The 21,698-nt window shown below is 35.1% G+C and overlaps 1 protein-coding gene across 28 annotated transcripts in view; it reads right to left on the reverse strand.

The window, feature by feature from the left end:
• Positions 1-20,676, reverse strand: part of Rbfox1 (RNA-binding Fox protein 1) — a 699,789-nt gene extending 679,113 nt beyond the window's left edge. For 19 of the 28 annotated variants that reach the window (XR_012412218.1, XR_012412217.1, XM_073980545.1 and 16 more), the window contains exon 1: positions 19,906-20,676. The gene's annotated coding sequence lies outside the window, so the exon portion shown is untranslated. The remainder of the gene's footprint in view (positions 1-19,905) is intronic. The other 9 variants (XM_073980547.1, XM_073980540.1, XM_073980549.1 and 6 more) reach the window with 1 other exon arrangement.
• Positions 20,677-21,698: the final 1,022 nt, after the last annotated feature.

A 21,698-nucleotide genomic window follows, 5' to 3' on the forward strand; every position in this document is an offset into this window, starting at 1 on the left:
ACGCGGCATAAATTTCGCCTAGGGGGGCCCTTTATAGGTCCACCCAAATATATGAAGGTTTTTCAAAAAATGTCGATATTTCAAAATTTATACAATCAGCCTGTAATCAAATTTGTATTTTCTTATAGTCGACCCAATGGCCTAATTAGCTGCACTCGCAGTCTGTAGGTACGCGGCATAAATTTCGCCTAGGGGGCCCTTTATAGGTCCACCCAAATATATGAAGGTTTTTCATAAAATGTCGATATTTCAAAATTTATACAATCAACCTGTAATCAAATTTGTATTTTATTATAGTCGACCCAATGGCCTAATTAGCTGCACTCGCAGTCTGTAGGTACGCGGCATAAATTTCGCCTAGGGGGCCCTTTATAGGTCCACCCAAATATATGAAGGTTTTTCATAAAATGTCGATATTTCAAAATTTATACAATCAACCTGTAATCAAATTATTATTTTCTTATAGTCGACCCAATGGCCTAATTAGCTGCACTCGCAATCTGTAGGTACGCGGCATAAATTTCGCCTAGGGGGGCCCTTTATAGGTCCACCCACATATATGAAGGTTTTTCATAAAATGTCGATATTTCAAAATTTATACAATCAACCTGTAATCAAATTTGTATTTTCTTATAGTCGACCCAATGGCCTAATTAGCTGTACTCGCAATCTGTAGGTACGCGGCATAAATTTCGCCTAGGGGGCCCTCAATAGGTCCACCCACATGTATGAAGGTTTTCAATAAAAAGTCCTACAGAATCTTTTTTTTTAACTTTCCGTTTTTTTTTTCAATTTTGTCAATTTTCCGTGTGCTCATATCTTTTTAGATCCTGAAAAAGGTCTAAAACACATATTCTTCAAAAACGATTTTGTCAAAATCGATTTTATATTTTGTCAAAATCGTTTTTAGAACTGTTATAAAACTGTTCTAAATCTGTTATACGTAAGAGAATGTGTCTTGGCTAAATATGGTGGTGGTAGTTATGGTTTTTGTCTCCGCTAGTTAAAATCGATTTTATCTTCACGCACATTTGTGGTTGCCTGACGACTGACAAAAATGAACGGCCACACTGGCAAGCAACCAATTATTTGAGCAAAACTGACAGTCAAAACTGGTCATATACCGCACCGAGAGAGAATGCAGGCTCAAACTAAAGACTTGACATAGCAGGCCAAAAATAGTAACCCAACGAATTGACAGAAGAGTGATTGACGAAATTGACGAAAGACCCCAAAACAGCACCAGAATATTGTTTTATTCTAATTAAAAAAGATTTTGGAGTAAGTGTGTCACATTGAAGTCAGAAAAGTGCTACATAATAACAAGCCTTTATCACGAGTGACTAGGTAAAAACCATTGCCCTCCCAGCACAATATATAGAAAATATTCAGACTTGTTACAGTCAACTTTTCACGCCATCTTTAGTATCGGGATGACGTTATATTTTCTGATGAGACTAAAATTATGCTGTACTATCACCTCAAAAAGTACATATTGTGAAAATCTCTTACAGCCATGGAAAACAAAAATTTAATAAATGCCGTAAAGTTCGGAAAACTGTCAGTTATGGTATGGGGTTGTATACCAAGCAGTGACGTTGGTAACATCCGGATTGTGGAGGAAACAATGACAGAGGAGGTTAGTTTATATGTTTTAAAAAATGATTTACTGATGACTACCAAGGCAACGACCCCAAGCATAAATCTTATTTATGTAGCACTTGATTGTTATACAACTGCAGCAAAGTCTTTGACACCCCAGTCCAAAGTCTAGATGTTACAAGCTGTTAGTGATTCCCAAGGTTGGTATACGAAATATTAGAACCAACTTTTCGAAAAATACTGTGAAAATCTGAAAAGTTGCGAATTTTGCAATTCTTTAGTTGACAGTGCAAATAATGAGTTGTTCTCCTATTTGTTAATTTTAAGAAAATTTTTAGTAAAATTTAGCTACATGTTTATTTTATTTTTTAAAAAACATGTGTAAGAATTAAACTGTTAACAAAAATATTAATAACTAGCAGACCCCGGTCCGCGTTGCTGGCCCGTCGTAATGAGTTTTAATTCAAAAGTAGGTATTTTCTACCTCACTTCTTCGGTCCATTGTCAAACCGAGAAGGATTTTAAATTTATCAACAGATTTTGTCTGTAACCTTTCTTTTCTCTTACGGACTTTGTCGGATTTTTCGCCAATTTGTGCCTTTTAGGATTTATTATCGTCCATGTCACTGTCTTTATCCTAAAGCGATCTAATAATAAAAGTTTAAAAGTTTAAAATTATTAAATCGAATTTTCCCACTTATTTAGACCTATATGTTTTAGCTTTTCATGGCTGATGGACCATTGAACCTCACCATTTAAGTACATTTGTAAATATATAGTTTTTCTTGATCGGGGGACAACCACCGTTGTCTCGAAAACTAATTTGCAACCTGATGCACTCATAAGTTTAACAAATACACCGATTATAAAATAATAGGCCCCGAAATTCGTCTACAAATATATAGCATTTTGGACCACGGGACATTCCTGAATATTTTCTGAAAATTAGGTTCAGTAGTTTTGGAAATAATTTGTTTTGAAAAGAGTGGGCGTGGTCATCAGTTTTCAAGATATAACATATTAAAAAAAGTGGGCCTGGTCCGGTCCTAGGGTGCACACAACTTCATTGCCTACCAAAATGTATGCTGAAACCGATATAATCATAAGTTTGGCTTATACATATAGCGTTTAACAGAAAGGCATGAGGAAGGTACCCCACATAACAACGGCAAACATTGAGCTTTTCCTGCAAATTGTATGGAAATCCCTTCAGTAGTATTGGAGTTATGACATACTAAAAAAACAGGCTTGGTCGGGCCTATAGGCCCCAAAGAAGTACCTATATTGTAGATTAATCCGTAAATTTTTATTCCGATACATACATAATTTTTGCAAATATAACGTGTTTTTTTTTTAAATATCGCATAGGGGAGGTACCCCGTCCCCTCTGGAATTCAATAAAATATGTAACCTGTTTTTGGGGGCGTGGTAAACTTTTCTTTCCAAAAAAACATAAGTTGGGTTATGACAGCATTTGATTTTTATTCATAAAGGTAAGGCGTTTTTTTAAATATGCTCTCTTCAAAATTCAAGAAAATATGCCTGTACATTCCCTGACATTTTCACGAATATCGGTTCAGTAGTTTTGTAGATGTAACATATTTTAAAAAGTGGGTATGGTCAAGTCTGTGGTTCCTAAAAAAGTAGGTAAGGTAGGAGACACAACCACAATTGTCTCGCAAATTAACTTCCAAATAGATACATTCGTAATTATTGTAAATATAACATTTTTAAAAAAGTATGGTAAAGGGGAAGTTCCCCGCCCTTTCCGAAATTCAACTGAGTTTGTAGCCTATTTTAAGCGGGGACCATCTCTGTACATTCCCTGGCAATTTCAGGAAAATCTGTTCAGTAGTTTTTGTAAAAATTATAAAAATAGAAAATTGAAAAAAGTGGGCATGGTCAAATTTTCTTTGCATAAAAACCCAAGTCGAGAATCGGTCCAGCCGTTCTCAACTGATGCCATTACCAACGAACGATATTTGATTTTTATTTATAAAGATTTAAAAGTTTAGACAAATCGCGATTTTCTTGAAAATCCCCTGTAGATAAAACCTAATTAGAAAGTGAGCGTGGTCGGATCTTAAGTCACAAAATAAGTACGTAAGGTTGGAGACACAATCGCCATTGACTCGCAAATAAATTCCCAAACCGATACATTCGCATTTGTTGCAAATATTGCATTTTTACAAAAATAGGGCATAGGGGAGGTACCCGCCCGATCCGAAAGTCAAAAAATATGTAGCCTATTTTTATCGGGGACCAACCCTGTACATTCGCTGAAAGTTTCAGGAAAATCGATTTAGTAGTTTCGTAGATATAACATATTTAAAAAAATGGGCGTTGTCCAGTCTTAATGCCCCAAATAAGCACGTAAGGTCGGAGACACAATCGCCATTGACTGGGAAATTAATTTTCAAGGCGATACATTTGGAATCGTTGTAAATATTGCATTTTTACAAAAATAGGGCATAGGGGATGTACCCCGCCCGATCCGAAATTCAACCAAATATGTAGCCTATTTCAACCGGGGGCCATCACTCTACGTTCCCTGCAAATTTCAGGAAAATCTATTGAGTAGTTCCGTAGATATAACATATTTATAAAAGTGGGCGGAAAAGTGGGCGTGGCCAATTTTTCTTTGCATAAAAACCTAAACTGGACTATGACTAACATTTCCACAAAAAATTATCCAAATCGCTCTAGCCGTTTTCAACTGATTCAATTACCAACAAACGACAATTGAGTTTTATATATAAAGATGATAGGTATTTATTTATACCAATAAAATGATGTTTTATTTAAAATTTTATAATAATTTTGGTTTTGCAATAATTAAGTTGACTAACTGTAAACTTACACGGCATGTCTTAAGACACCTCTTGTAGGGATGATTCGTTTGGCTGAAATACACGGAAAAAATTCGCCTACATATTGTTACAGATAAAAATGTAATATTGGCCTGGCCTACGAATCGAACCCAGACATACAGTAGCACTCTGTCGGGTGTGCCTACCATTATAGCGCAGTATGAATAATAACATTATTGATGGCATCCTATAATTAAATCCTTTGACTTGCAACACTGCATTTATGAATGCTGCCAATATTTCTGCGTTACGCCACATCCACATTACAAATACGATTGCCTAATTCGACCTTCTATTTTTATGTTGTTGTTTCTTTTCTGTGGATTTTGACGTTTTGACCTTTAGCCTCTCTTCTATTCTGCAATTCAACATGGAGGAATATACGTAGAAGTCACCCTCCACTTGTGTGTGATAAATTGTGTGTACTTTGCAATTTTTCATTTCCTTTTATTGCTGCTTCTATGCGTATTTTTCGCGTGGCTCCTAACCTGTGTGTGCATCATCTCACTTTTTTTTTGTTTAATAAGAATAAATCACATGTTCATAGAAAAACCGACAATAACACCAGTCAGTCAACAAGCAATGAGAAGGAAATTTTAATAATAAACAGACAACTAAGAATGCGGCATAAAGACAAGAAATAAAAAGATGTGAACAGACAAGAAAAAGTAAATACAAATGGAATTGCAATCAAATTCAATGGCTGCTCATCATTGTGGTAACAAAGAAAGAGAGGTAGGACTATGACTAGGTGAAGTGTGTGGCAACAAAGAAAGACGTGAATTGCATCCACAAAATACCTACAATAACGACACAGCGACAATAACAAACTGACAGGCTAAAAAAGAAACGCATTACACAAATCGTAGTGTACACACCATTGTGTGGAATGACCATAGACGTGTAACGCGGAAGGGGTCCGTCCATACTATGAGAAGAGAACTGAACTGAAGAAAAAAAATACTTGAAAACATGTGCAGTTCATGTGGAACAACAAAGATGAACAACAAAGCGCGGCAGCAGAAGCATCAACAACAATCAACTAAAAATAACTTTATTTTCAAACGAATTGAGAATGAAAACGAAAACAAAAACTACAACAGAAGCATAGTAGAATTCATAAACACATGGATGGATGGTTGTATGGATGGGATGGGATGGTTGGCTGGTTGGTTGGCGAGCAAAGCAACGGAGGAACAGATGTATTATTGCAAGAACTGAGAGTGAGAACAATATCTTTTCTGCAATTGAGATACATTTATTCTTCTCAGGGAAAATAATTTGCATGTGAGAGGCAATTTTAACAGAGATTTGCTCTATTCAAACGTGCTCTTGCTGGTAATGGACCACAAAGAAAACGAAACAAACTCCCCATTAGGGGATGAACGAGAAACAGCAGCAACAGCAAAACTAAAACAAAACATTGAAATCACCCGAATGACAACACAACAAATGTAAATACAGGGGGGTTAACTGAGGTTGTGAATAGTAGAAAACTATGGCAAAATTAGGGGATGGATGAACAATAAAGATGAATGGAAGCTGCAAAAATCAAAAAATAGAAAATGAAAAGAATAAACATTAATAAACTATGGAAACGAAAGTAGACAAGAAAACTGACAAGTAATAAAGGGAAAAGAAACTCGACAACAACGAGAAAAGAGGCCTAACCACCATCCTAAACGATACCAAACAATTTATGGCATGTCATCTAATTAAAGAAAAAGGTGCGGAAATAAGGACTGAGTATACAGCGTGGCCAACCAACAATAGTAAAGCGAGCGGCATAGGGGCAGACGCCACCATCATAACCCATCAAAGCCGCCACCACCATGATGATTTTTTCGTTCATCACAATCAAAGATAAGCCAATTGTTACAATTATCAATTTTGAAGAGTACCACCACAATGCTCTTATCTGTGAGGCTGCAAAGACATTAGGTTTGCTCCAGAATTTAATGTGAAATTATAAAAATTAACAAAAGGGAAATTTTATATTTGGTAATGGTATTAGTTATTAGGTTGGGTTGAAAAATATTAATTGTGTATTTATTTATGATTAGGGCGTTTTAAAAATTTGGTCCTTCTACAGTTGGTTTCAAAAGTATGAATTGTTTAGATATTTCACATAAATTTTATAGATGTATCAACAAGAAAAGCAAAACCAAAATTATTAAAAAATTTTAAATAAAACATCATTTTATTTATATAAATAAATATCATTATTAATATTTTTGTGAACAGTTTAATTCTTACACATGTCTATTAATAAAATAAAAAAATAGCTAAATTTCACTAAAACTTGTCTTAAAATTAACAAAAAGGAGAACAACTCATTATTTGTACTGTCAGCTAAAGAAAAGCAAAATTCACAACATTTCAGTCTTTCACGGTATTTTTTGAAAAGCTGGTTCTAATATTTAGTATGCCCACCTTGGTAATCAATAACAGCTTGTAAAGGTCTCTGAATTGAATAAATAAGTTTCGGAAAGTCATATTCCAATGGTATTTTTGCCATTATTCTTTAATGCATTTTATTTAGTCCCTCCTGTTAGTGGGCGACCTATTCCCGACTTTTTTTCTTCAGGTGTACCCATGAATTGTCGATGGGGTTAATATCTAGACTTTGGTGCAGCTGTATAACAACCAAGTCCTTCATATATAAGATTTATGCTTACGGTCCTTGTCTTGGTAGAACTTATATTGCAATTTGTTTGAATTTTCAGGGCCAACAGGCTCAAATTTATTTCCGCTGTTGGTCTAATCATTTTTTAAATCGTCTAAATAACCTTCGTCTGTCATTGTTTCCTCCAAAATCTGGATGTTACCAACGTCACTGCTTGATATACAACCCTATATTATAACTGACAGATTTCCGAACGTGTATTAAATCTTTGTTTCCATGGCTGTAAGGGGTTTTCGCAATACTTTTTGCGGCCCATCGTGAACGTATAACATAATTTTAGTCTCATCAGAAAATATAACGTCATCCCAATATTAAAAGATGGAGTGAAAAGTTGTATGTAACAAGTCTGAATAGTTTCTATATTTTTGCTGGGAGCGCAATGGTTTTTACCTATTCACTCGTGATGAAGGATTGTTATTACGTAGCACTTTTCTAAGTTTTCCATGTGACACACTTACTCCAAAATCGTTTTCAATTAGAAAACCCAATTTTCTGGTGCTGCTTTGGGGCCTTTCATCAATTTTTTAGTCATTCCCCTGTCAATTCGTGGGGTTACTATTTTGGGCCTGTCATGTAACGTCTTTAGTTTGAGTTTGCCTTCTCTGTCGGTGCGGTTGACTTAGCCATTTCTCTGGCGAATTTACCATAATTATAATTGAAATAGACCAAATGTAACACATTTTCCGAAATCACTTTACCTAACTTTCTCTTCTTCTGAATATACCGTCATTGTTACACACAACAATTAATTTATAATCAAAAATTATGGATCTACATGTCCACATACCATAAATTGCAAAAAATTATTATTATAACACATTCATTCATGTTGCAATTATTTAGTTGATATCATAAAAACCAGGTACCTATCCTTTTTGTCCGTTGTTATTTTTTGTTATTTCCGATCGATTTCTGCATTTATTGGCTTGATGTTGTCATTAACAGGTAAATCAACAGATATGTACAAAAAACCCAACATTATTGAAAGAATTTCTTGTAGTAATTCCCAATTAAAAATATAAATGTTCAAAAATTAATCGTTTGCAATAATGTAGTTGACTAACTGTAAATAAATATTGCAGACTGTATAGTAAGAAATTCTTACGTAAATTTAAAAGATTTCAAAGAATCTACGGGTGTTCCAATATCAAAAATAACAATTTGGAGGATTTTAAGGGGTTATCCCTAGTTGGCAAGACCAAAACCTCATTTTTCATATATTTTTAAAGAAACTATCAATATTTTTAAGTGGGCGATTTAGGAACCTAATAATCTTGTCTTTAAGCGAAACAGAATTTTAAAAAATCTATTTTGAAAACAATTGTGAACTGTCAAAGTTAAAATTTCGATTTTAACGACAAAATTGATTTTTTTGTCCTAAAATCGGACAAAAAATCTTGTCTCGCTTAGTCGAAGGTCACACTAGAGTGTTTCATTGAAACAATTTCATGAAAACAAGGGTTCCTAGGTCGAGTTTCACAGTAGAGTGATATCATAAAGTTGCTGTAGTGGGGGACTCGATCTATAAATACCTAAAAGTTTCAATGAAACCACTCTAGTGTGACCTTCGACTTAAAGATAAGATTTTTTAATAAGCTTTCTAAAATATGTGAAGATTGGTTTATTCGTTTTCGAGCATCGTTGGTGCAGACTTTAAAAATGCCGTTTCGAGAAAAACTAGAGTTGTGTAGTTCCAGCGGGTTCTTCACTTTGAACGGTCATATTTTAACCAATTCAGCTCCGATCAACTTGAAAATTGTTGTGGCATACTCTATGCTCGTTTGTAACACATCAAAATATTCATTTCGATCAGGGTAAAGTTCTAAGTCGATATAACCCTGTCCGTCTGTCCGTCTGCTTAAATCAAGATATAGCTCGCAATTTTTAAGATAGAGCTTTGTAATGTGGTATACAAGTTTCTATTACTCCTAGGATGTTTGGTATTGCAAATGGGCTATATCGGTCCTTATTTTGATATGATTATCGGTGTTTTGAAGGTTTTAGCCTCATTATCACAACGAAATGCCTAAAATGTGATACTTAGTCTTTCTCCCAAAAATTTGTCGGTATAGGTCCACGCCTTCATATTGCCCCTATACAACGGTACCTCCCAAATTTCGGTATTTTGAAGGTTTTGGCCAAAAGAATCCACCGAAATGGCTGAAATTTGTTGTTTGGTCTTCGTTTAGGATATTAAACGTTCCATATGTAATTTGTCGGAATATGTTCACGCCTTCATATAGCCCGCATAGAACGTACCTACCGATTATCAGTATTTTGAAGGTATTAGCCTCATTATCCGTTGGGGGAAAACAACTTTCTTCCAGAAATTTGTCTTTATAGGTCCATGCCTTCATATAGCCCCCATAGAACGTACCTCCCGATTTTTGGTATTTTGAAGATTGTGGCAATATCAACTCCCGAAATGGCTGAAATTTGGTATTTAGTCTTTATTTAGCCCCCATAGAACGGTACCTCCGATTTTCTTAATTCTGAAGGTTTTGACGTCAATATCCCACCGAAAGGCTGAAATTTGGTATTTGGTCTTGAATTATCAGTATAGGTCCGCGGGTTCCTATATCTCCCATAGAAGCGTACCTCTTGAATTTCAGTATTTTGAAGGTTTGGCCGAAATATCGGAAATTTGGTATTTAGTCTTCTCTGAGTCTAAAAACTTTCCGCCAGAAATTTGTAGGTATATATCGACGTTTTGATATAGCCCTATATATATCTGCCGAATTTCGGTATTGTGAAGGTTAGCCACATTGTTTTACCGAACTTGTTGAAATTTGGTATTTAGCCTTCTTCATAAACGAAAGGAAACTAATTGTTCGATTTTACTTCAATACAACGCGTGGGGGAGGATATAACATGTTCGGCCTGAAAGTGATAAGTTGGGGTAACCCCTAAGATAATGAGCATATTAAATACTCAAGGCAGAAAAAAACCCATCATGAAAATCATTACCGAATAATGGATTTTAAGAGTACTTTTTTGTAGTAGTAACTACCTACAAAACCCAGACTACCCCATTATTTTAACAATGGCATGTCGTACTGAATAGCTAGTTATTCTATAACCATGAATGACTAGTTATTTTATGACCACTGAAAGTAGAAAAAATAAGCTAAAAACGTATTTTAAAACAGTTGAGGTGGAATTTGTTTTCAATTTCAGCACACTTCATATTTTTTTATTATTTTATTTTGCTCTGTGCTGGATTTCATTATGCTATCTTCAGATTTGTAGCGGAACACACTACATATTGTGCTACGCGTACGAACATTAAGGGTTGTTTAAACGCTTACATGTGCACCACCAACTGTTCTAATATTTTTAACAAAAAAAAAACTCGCTTGAACATACAACCCTAGAATTTGTTGTCGGGCACACACGTTCTGTGCTATCGTACTCATTACTTTGCAATGGGTTACGTAGTAACTAACGGATACGAATTTTTGCTGGGAAATTCACCACTTACTACTATGACCTTTAGCAGCTATTAACTGAGAACTTCCTCGTTAAAGTCCTATCTATCTTTCCACACTATATTATACCACTTTCCGCACTAAGGTTGAAATATCGATTCAATATAGCGCTTTTTATTACATAAATTCTCGTTATAAGCTCTATTTGACAATTTTGAAAGTCTTCATTGGCGCTACAAGAATTTTCCCCACTGTTAACACCGCTTTTACCTGTTAAACATTTTACGCAAACAAACTGTATATCCAATTCACCTGTGCCTCTTATTTTTTTTCTTTGGGACAGAGCACTATTAACAATTTAATGCATTGATTTTACACACGGTCGCAGTGTAATGGAATGTGTCAGCGGCAGTCATACATGAAAGTAAACATGTTTAATTTATTCTAACAACACAAACAATGGGTATTTATTTTAACACATCGATGAGCAGAATAAATATTTGTCTGTTTATTTTCCATTTGAAAGCGGGGAATTCTTATAACATTTAAGTCTAAGACTATATCAAGTTCTTAAAGAAAGAAAGTGAAATTGAAATTCGTTTTTTTAAAAACGAAGAAAATAAAAATGTATGGAATTCCGAATTTATGCAAATATGCATGGAAACTTAACGTGGAATATAGAATTTGTTGGGGTCATTATTCGCGTTTGCAAAGACCTGGGGTTTGGTATCAGAACAAATTTAAATAGCAAAAATTTTTGACTACTGGAATTCGATGGGTAAATTTAGCAAAAACTTCAAAGATATTATATAAAATTTGATTATTTTTATACACTCCACCATAGTATGGAGGGTATATTAAGTTTGTTTATCTGTTTGTAACACCTCGAACCAATCATTTGCGACCATATAAAGTATATCACAAATATTGTCAATTATTTCACATTCCATTAAAAAATGTCAATTTTTTCGCGCTGCATCAAAGATTTTTGTTAAAATTTCCTCAGTACGAATCTGCTCGCTAGCCAATTTTTGGTTGTTGCGGACAAGAGTTATGGCGGTTTTATTTTGACCATTTAACGGTCATAAAATTACATAAAAATTTGTTGTGGATCAAAACTTCACGGCAAATCAAATGAAACTAAAATCATACAGATTGATATTATAGTTTCGATGTTACAGCCAAAATAAGCACAAATTTAAAAAAAAAATATTTTTGGTTTGAAAAAATAATTTTTCACATGCATTATGTAATAGAAAATATTGAAAAAATCTACAGGAATACTTCCTTAATTTTGCATAAATCTCCCAATAAAATAGACGGATTTTGCTTTACAGACATTCATATTAAAGCTTTCCCATTGAGGTAGATTATTGGGTTGCTGAGGAAGTCTTCTGAAATGGTAATAGAGGTCACATAATCCATTTTAATTTATATGCATTTCAAAATACGTATAAATCGCGTAATGATTAAAATAATTTTGTCCGCATGTGATCTTCATGTACAGCAAGGCAATTTCTTTCAAGTTGTATATATTTTTCGAAATATCATTTGGAGGCTAAGATGTGGCATCGGCTGCATCTTAGCTTAAAAAAACCTATAAAATATCGCTAATTTGCGCAAAGTGCATACAATTTTTGTCCGCATCCGATTTCAATGTCCACCATTAAAAACTACATCGATATATGTATATCTATTTCAAGGCGATAAATCAAGAACCGTGGATGTAGCATCACACAATAGTTTTTGGGATAAAATGAATGTAGCTTCCTTATCAGTGAAATTTTCAAATCTCTGTTTCCGCTAAAACGAAGATGCTGTACTAGTTGTTTCATTGCAGTGGAAACGAACCGCAGAAAACGCGATAAAATACGCGATATTTTCAAAAACAATTTTAGGTGATTTTTCTACTTTGGAATTTCTTATAACATGCGTTTTAGTAGATGGATTTTCACGGGGAATGATGTATTGGATCCGGAACGTAAAAAAACAAAAATGTGCAATCAAGTACGAGGAAATCGAATGACAATTGTATAAATTAGGCCCAAAAAATAGGATTTTTAGAAAAATGTTCGCACAAAATTTCCGCATTTGGATGCAGATTTCTATGAAGCTGTGTATACTACATTCACGACACATATATCAAATAACTCAGAATCGCGAGTTCTACTATCATATACATGATTTTTGGAAAAACTTGTTTGCGGAATGAAATTAGAAGAGAATTTCAAAAAACACCGTAAATCTGGCTTCAAAATGTCAGCATCATTTAAAGGTAGAAGCAGATGAAATTTTTAAAATTAATACATTAGTCAGATGATCCTTATTTAGTTTGCTACTACTTTTACTTTGACAGGAAATTCGCGGAAAGTGTGGTTTAATCACAAATCGAGAGAAAACAAAAAAAAACATGTTGGCTTCAACCCATTTTTTAACGTAAATATAGTCACACTTCCACGCAAATTATCTCTTAAGGCCAATATTTTTTGCCACGTCCAAAAACATTTCATTTTATCCAAAAATATTTAATTTGTATAATATACAATCACAAGTCGCGTGTTCTACAGGGGTAAACCTTGGCTTCAGCTATGTTAAATTTTCAAATAATTGAGATAGAAAGCTAAAATATTGCACTCGAGTGTATTTTTTTCCATAGGCAGGTCAAGTTCCCAGATGGGCAATATAGGCCCACGTATTGGTATAGCCCCCATACAACGTTACCACCCGATTTAAGGTATTTTGAAGATTTTATCTAAATTTTTTTTTTGACCAAACTAGCTGAAATTTGACATTTGAGATTTTGAGGATTTTAGCTACATTTTTCTCCCAAATTGGCTCCAATTTGACACTTGGAGTTTCAATAAAAAATTTCTACACCAAAAATGGTGAAGAAGGGTCCACGTTTTGGTATAGCTCCCATATAACGATACCTCCTACTTTAAAGTATTTTGAGGCTTCTAGCTACATTTTCTGACCGAATTAGCTGAAATTTAACATTTGAGATTCCCAAAGTCCAAAACACTTTTCCACTAAAAATTGCCAATATAGGTGCACGTTTTGGTATACCGCCCGATTTCAAGTACTTTGACGTTTTTAGCAACATTTGCAGACCGAAATAGCTATAATTCGTCATTTAGGGTTCCCATGGATCAAGAAACTTCTCCAGCAAAAATTATGGACATATAATCGTACCGACCGACCGATCAGAGTATTTCATGTTGGAGGGTATAAAAAGTTCGGCCTGGCCGAACTTACCTCTTTTTTACTCATTAAACTTTTCACTGTAAACTGTAGCCGTCTATCGGAAGGATTGTAATAATTTTTACTATCGCGAAAACGGCGGAGCGCCTTCTATTAAAGTCTGTTCATAGATATCTACAAGCATCGTCATCATTTCGACACCTCCAAATAATAGTATGCTAAGTCTAAAAAGTGAGTTTTGCAGGAGAAGCTCTCAAAGTTTGGAAATTTTTTTGAACTTCAGTACTATGCTAAGTCAATATTTGTTTATAACTTCTGTTCGGATTGACCGATCTTTACCAAAATTAGACAGAATTTAAGTTAAAGGACGTTCGACACCTCCAAATAATAGTTTGCTAATTCTGAAAATAGAGTTTTGCAGGACAAGCTCTAAAAGTTTAGAAATTTCTTTGACCTTCAGTACTATGCTAAGTAAATATTTGTTTATAACTTCTGTTCGGATTGTCCGATCATTACCAAAATTTGACAGAATTTAAGTTAAAGGACGCTAAATATAAAAATGTAAAGAACTTGAAAACATGCTAAGTCGACTTAGCATGTTTAGAGGCGTCGATTTGTTCTAAAAACAAAAAAAAATATAAAAAGTTCCAAAATTTTATTGGAAATTAAAAAAGATGCATATTGAAGACATATTGATGACCCTCATAGAATATATATGAAAAAAATACCTCAGATAGTGCTATTCATGCCAATTCCAACGATGTATTCCTTTTGTTGTGGAAATGTATACTTCCCGAGATATAGGCCTCCAAAGCTTCGAAAATTCCCTTTACAATTAAAAAACAGTTCCCGTAGTCGAAATTTGCTCCTGTCCATAGGAGAAAGTCTTTAATCCCCGGCCGAAGTCCGGCTACTAAAAAAATTGCGATTTAAAAGAAATGTTTGTATATTTTTCTGCGAAAGGTCGGTAAAAGAAAATTTGTTCCGTATTTTGCCTTTTACATATTTTTTTGAAAAAATATATTTTTGTCAAGTCCGATATTAATATCTCTAAAAAATCGGTGAAGCGTTCGGCGGTGGGATTTTCTTTATTTTTTGGACCTGTAGATGTCCACAGCCAACGAAACTGGAACCCATCGATTTGCATTCACTTTCCTGAGATAAAATATAAATTTTTGGATTGGAAAGGTAGAGATTTGAGTTATCTTTATAATATTTCCACTGTTTATACCCTCAGCCTTTAGGCTAAAGAGGGTATTTACACTTTGATACGACCAAAAATGTGCCTCATCGAAATAATGGTTTTAGACCCCAAGTATGTTTGTACGATATCCGTTTCAGACAATTTTGAGTAGATCTAGCAATGTCCGTCCGTCTGTCTGTCTGTCCGTCTTTCTGTCTGTCTGGCTGGCTGGTGCGCACGATAACTCTCGAACGGATCAATCGATTCGGTTCAAATTTTGGGTATCGAAATATTTTGTCCAGATTCGATTTAAGTTCGAAGATGGGCCATATAGGTCCACTCCTTCAGGTACCTCCCCCACAAATGTTCAAAAATTGTCGCAAAACTTGTGCGCACGATAACTCTTGTAGGGAATAAACGTTTTGATCCATACTTTGCACATCGTGTAATTTCTACCAAACTTAGATGAGGTTCCAATATGGACTCAATCGGTCCACTCCTTCGGGTACCTCCCACACAAAATTTCGGAAAAGTTCAGTTTAGGACCTGGTCTCGAATCGCTTTGATTTTTGTTTACGCAAGTTGTATTCGCTATCCTCTATACGACGCTGTAAATTTCATTAGGGGCAAGTCCATATTTCCTGAGAAAATAGCCTGAAAGTTACAAAAAACCCTATGACACCGTGTGTAGTGGTTGGAGCGCAAGATAACTCTCGAACGGATCTCGGTCCACTCCTTCCGGTACCTGCCCCACAAAAGTTCGAAAATGTTCGGAAAATTTGTGTGTACGATAACTCTTGAAAGAAGTAACCGATTTGGTCCATACTTTGCACATTATGAAATTTCTACCAGACTTAGATGAGGTTCCAATATGGACTCAATCGGTAATTTCCTTCGAGTACCTCCCACACAAAATTTCGGAAAAGTTCAGTTTAGGACCTGCTCTCGAATCGCCTTGGTTTTTGTTGTAACATCTTGTATTCACTGTCCCCTATACGAAGGTACAAGTTTCCTCAGGGGCAAGTCCATACTTCCTGAAAAAATAGCCTGAAAGTTAAAAAACAAACCCTATGAAACCATGTTTATGGGTGGAAGCGCAAGATAATTCTCGAACGGAAATGCCGATTCCGGCCAAAATTTGGCCTTCGTAATATTGTTTCCAAACTTAGTTTAAGTTTGTTAATAAGCCATATCGGTCCACTCCTTCAGGTACCTACCCCACAAAAGTTCAAAAATATTCGGAAAAATTGTGCGGACGATAACTCTTGATGGGAGTGACCGATTTGGTCCATATTTGACACATTCTCATAATATGTACCAGATATAGATCAGGTTCGAATATGGACTATATTTTTCCACTCCTTCCCGTACCACCCACACAAAATTTTGGATAAGTTCACTTTAAGACCTGCTATTGAATCACTTTGATTTTTGTTGAAGCAACTTACATTCGTTCCTTCAGTTACGATGGTAAAAGTTGTTTCAGGGGCAAGTCCATACTTCTTGAGAAAACAGCCCGAAGGGTGTTAAAACCCCCTATGGCACCCCCATGGTCTATGTCGGTCCATTCCCTTAAGTACCTTTTCCGCAAAACTTTTGAACTTTAATCCTAATCAACAATTTTGTCGGTTCATACGACCAAAATTTTGAAAACCCCTAAATACATAAGTTTTTTGTGAAAAAAAAGTGCTTCAATTTGCACAGGCTGAGGGTATATCTCTGTCGGCAAAGCCGACTGATACTTTTTTACTTGTTTGGACTTATAAACCTATCAAATGTGACTTTTTTGTAATTTTATTGTAGTCTAGAAAATTTTGAACATAAATCAGTATAAAATTTTGACTTTGTAAATTGTTTCTACCGATTTCTTCATACGAATATTTGTTGGAGCCCTAAGCATCGATTTTCATCAAATTCCAAGACCCTAATACAAATTTGTTTGCACAATATTTGTTGGCAATCAACACTCACGGCCTTTATTTATAATTATAAATAGTTTTTTGTAAAAGTTTACCAAATCCGACAAAGGATTTGTGTAAATTCTTAGGGTGGTTCTATCCTGGTGAACCATTAAAACATGCTAATATTTTGTCATTTTTGCATAAAGCGAGTAAAACGTACCGTTAAAACGCATATGTGAAACATGTTAGGTATTGAAAATATCAGCTACTATATGCTCTACATGTCCACAAAAATATAATTTACAGGTCCTCTCCTATCATCAGATATAACGGTATTTGTAGGCAAATATTGGTTGGTTCTATTCAGATGAAACGGAGTGTATAAAACACGAAACATACCACTGTGCACATCTATATTGCATATTAAAACTGATTGAAACTAATTCGAAATTAGGCTTATCTTTCCTTTAACGACAGTTTGCGAAAAAATATGAAACAATTGCCACAGATAGTGGTGTTTATACTGATTCCAACGATGTATAAATTCTGTTGGGGAAATGTATTCTTTCCGAGATTTATGCCTCTGAAGTTCCGAAAATTCCCTTATTTAAAGGCCGGCTACTTAGAGGAAAATTATAAATTAAGAGTAAATTATGTTCTCGATCCCGAAATTTGCACCTGTCTATAACCGAAAGTCCTAAAATCCCGGCCGAAGGCGGGCTATTAGACGATCCTTAAGATTTTAAGTAACATTTTTTCGAACTGTCGGTAAAGGAAATTTGTTCCCGAAATTATGATTTTAATTTCAATCAAAAAAATTGAAAGAAAAAATTGCCCAAAATTTAAGACGCATGTCTCGGTAAGTATGAACTTTCGTCCCGAAATCAGGGTAACAGGGACTAATGTGACGAAAATTTCAAACCGACCCGAGGGTTGCCCCTAAACCACATTTAAGCCAAGTAATCTTAACGTCAATTTATCTTAAAAATCGTAGAAATAAACTCTTTGATTCTTTGGCAAGTTATCAAGCCTCAACCGTATCAAGGAATGGTGAGGATAATCAAGATCCACCCACATCTCGTAAGGTATGAACTTCCGCCCGGAAAACTAAGTATCGTTGTGATCAAAACAAGGACTAGCTGTGATAAAATTTTCAAACCGATTCGAGAGATGCCCCTAAACGACATTGGAACAAGTCGGGTCTACGCGCGACCTTATTTACATACATTCAAGGCCCATATCTCGGGTAGTATAGACTTCCTCCAGATAAAAACTATATTTTTGTGTTTAGGACAATAACCCCTATCTGCGGTAAAAATTTCAAAGAAATCGCCATACCAATCCTAAACCCTACATAAGCCCAAAATATTCTTATAAATTGTAATATTTCTTCGGGAGGGATTTAAGACTTTCATCCATAGACAAGTGATAAAGTCTTTATAAATTATAAACTTGTCCGAATACCAAGTCCTTGAACAGGGAGATTTAACTTTGCGATGTGGTAATCTTTCCAAAAAAATCGGCATGTCGAATGTAACTCCGATTAAATATTTCTTCGGGAGGGATTTAAGACTTTCATCCATAGACAGGTGCTAAAGTCCGCTATGCGAACGGATTTCTTTATAAATTATAATCTTGTCCGAATAACCAGTCATTGGACAGGGAGATTTAAGACTCGCACAGCTACGCGATTTTTTTTTAACTTTGTGGGGCTTAACTCTCTTTTAGGGGCACCTATCGGTTCGGGCTGAAATTTTTTACCATAATTAGTCCTTGGGACCCTGATCACAACGATATATAACATTCACGGGGGAAGTCCATATTTCCCGAGATGTGTCTTGACATTTCGGAACTGTCTTTCTTAACACTGCTGACTTGCTTATGGGCACCTCTCGGATCGGGCTGAAATTTTTGGCATAGGTAGTCCGAAGGACCCTGGTCAGGGCTGTGATCAGGGTCCCTAGGACTACCTGTGGTCAAAATTTGAGCCCGATCCGTAAGGTGCTCCTAAACGAGACTTGTTCTCTTTGTGGTAAACATTTCAAAACAATCAGGTGGTGGAATGTAACTCCGATTTATGTCCTGTTGAGAAAGTTTCACATTTCCACATCTATGAAAGTGGCATCTACAGTGGCAATGCAACACACACACTGGTTTGAAAGCCATTATGCTCTGACCCAGTATAATAAATATATTCCGCATTTGTGAAATGGAATTGAATTTACAAAACTATCGTTGGGCTTTCCTGTTTTGTTTTCGTACATAAATTATTTCAGTCTAGTTCATTCCTACCCCCTTTTATCCTGTAATCATTTTCATCCATATATTCTCTGTACGTGTTGTGTCGTTTTTGTACACGTTTTCTTTACATTTACAATTCGACCCTCACTTTTAGCAATTTTTGTCGTTTTGTTTGCACAATAAAATGAAGGAAATAAGTGTATGAAAACCGCGTAAAGCAGCCATCTATCAATGACAGCAGAACAGAACAGAAGAGGATGCCTTGCCTCCTGCCTGCTTTTGCAGTTGTAGTCATGGGCTGTTGTCAGAAAACCAGAGAAGTCGACTGTGGCAGCATGCCTTTTATTTTATTCGTGTTTATGCTGTGTCTTTTATGTTGGTTGTCGTTCACTTAGCATTTCTTTTGGGCCGAATGATGTCTAGAGTAATGCAAAAAATCTATTTTTACACAATTTCACAAATTTTAGCTTAAATATTTTCCCAACTTTTTGTGGTGCTGTTTTGTCTGGCACAGGGGTAAAATAAAATCACAGAAATAGGGGGGGACTGACTGACAAAACATGTGTGGTGCGAGCTTCAATTCATTCTATGAATTTTATTTCCATATGAGCAGTATGCTGCTTGCTGCTGTGGTCTGATACGAGTACAGCTGGCTGCCAGGCAAGACAGCATCCAGCCACCCAAAACACACAGATTATTCCGTTCATTTTATTTTCATGTTTTGGATTCACTTCTTCACTTGGGATGTCATCTCATGTTTTGTTATATTCCCTTTTATTCACAATTTTCTTACATTTTTTTATTTTATTATTCTTCTTGACAGCAAATCGAATTTTTTTTCTCTTCACCACTTTTTTACATCAAAATTTACACTGGAAATTGTGGGGCCTTAAAAATTTTTCTTGAATGCCTATTTAAAGATTCTTATTTTTTCGCGTTGTTTCCTTTTTTATAGGATGTGTCGCGATGTTTTATTTTTCTTGTTGGAAGATCTGACGCTGTAGATTTTAATCACTAATTTTGTGCTGCTTTATTGACAGACGACGGCTTTTTTATTTATTTTGTTTATTATATTTTTTGGATTTTCTTTCAAATATTCACCAGATAGACGACGGCAACGACACTCACTTGAATTTGAACACAAAGACCATTTGATTGGATTTTTATTTTTGTTTGAAATTGAATTTGTTGTCGTTAAACGTTTCGCTTTTTATATTTATTTGGTGTTTTGTTGTTATTTTTTCTTCATTTGCTATTAGAATTTATTGACATTTCGCGGCTAGCTGTGTTGATATTAAACGCATTGGCTGACTTTTGTGCGTTGCTTTTCTTATTCCTTTCTTCTATTTCAAAAACGTCTCTCCAAAATATAATCAAATTTTATTATTATTTAATTTTATCAACTAAATTTTATTTTCCGTTTATTTTTATTATGAAATTTTAATTCTGTTTTCACTCCGCCGCGGCACGACGTGTTTCAACTTGTGCGTCAAAAATACAAATACAAACAAATCAAGTCCATCACAAAGAGAAGAGATACATTTGTGAGTACCATTTTAGCTCTGCTTTTCGACGGCATTCGTGTGGATTGAGTGTGGAATGTATTGAGAGAATAGTGAGAGTTTCTGTTTGAAAAACAAAACATTCTCTCTCATTGACTGGCATCCACAATTACCACAACACGACACAGTTGTGAAAAGGGGTACTGATTTATGTGGCAGCATTGCCAGCTTAAAACACGAAACTCGTGCTGTTGCTTTAACAATGTGGTGGTAATGCGATTTTCTAAAATTGGTTCACACAATCGCAACAATTGCCGCAATTTTACAAATCCGTTTTGACCCTCATTTTCACATTCTGCAAGGGGTGGAAAAAACCAGTAGCCAACATAGGAAGAAAACGTACGAAAAAGTCTTTCTGCAATGAATTCACATACGGTTATGCCAAGTTTACACTTATGCTTGGTTTACATTCGGCGTCGTTTCGTGATTTCAAAGGCGTTTCGTATCATGATTTCGCATACAAAAATTAAATCATCTCATTTCGTGATTTCAGCGAAATCAACATCGAAATCACAGTACACATGATATAAAACCTTGCTTTTGCCTAAAAAAGTACCAAAAGTTGCAACACTTTTCACGTATCACATTAAACAAGGTAGATGTGCGAATTGCTGCAACAAACAATTTTAGTATCAAGATTTGTAAACAACGTGAAAAAATATTAAATTACTTTGTTACAATGCGCAAGTGCAAACTTTGCATTACGCTCCAAAATCCACTGGATTTCAAGAAATCCTGAAATACTCCCTGGTGTTTACACTTATTTTTTTCTTGATTTCAAACATATCACAATAATCAAGGTAGATTCATATGCGTAGCTGATCGAACATGAATTTTCAAAAAAAGTTATTGTAAATTGAATTAGGCCATGTTTATATTATAGCCTTTTGCAGGGTTAACCTTCTTAATTAGGATTTACTTGACGTATACGTAAAGGAATTGGCATTTGAAACCCAGTGGGTTTGTTAAATCCGCTTATATTTAAACGTACTATTAGTCATCAAAAACCCAGCAAAAAAGTTTG

The sequence above is a fragment of the Musca autumnalis genome, unplaced genomic scaffold (genome assembly GCF_047663935.1).
Source record: "Musca autumnalis isolate F117 unplaced genomic scaffold, ASM4766393v1 scaffold_4, whole genome shotgun sequence".
Classification (NCBI taxonomy): Eukaryota; Metazoa; Arthropoda; class Insecta; order Diptera; family Muscidae; genus Musca; species Musca autumnalis.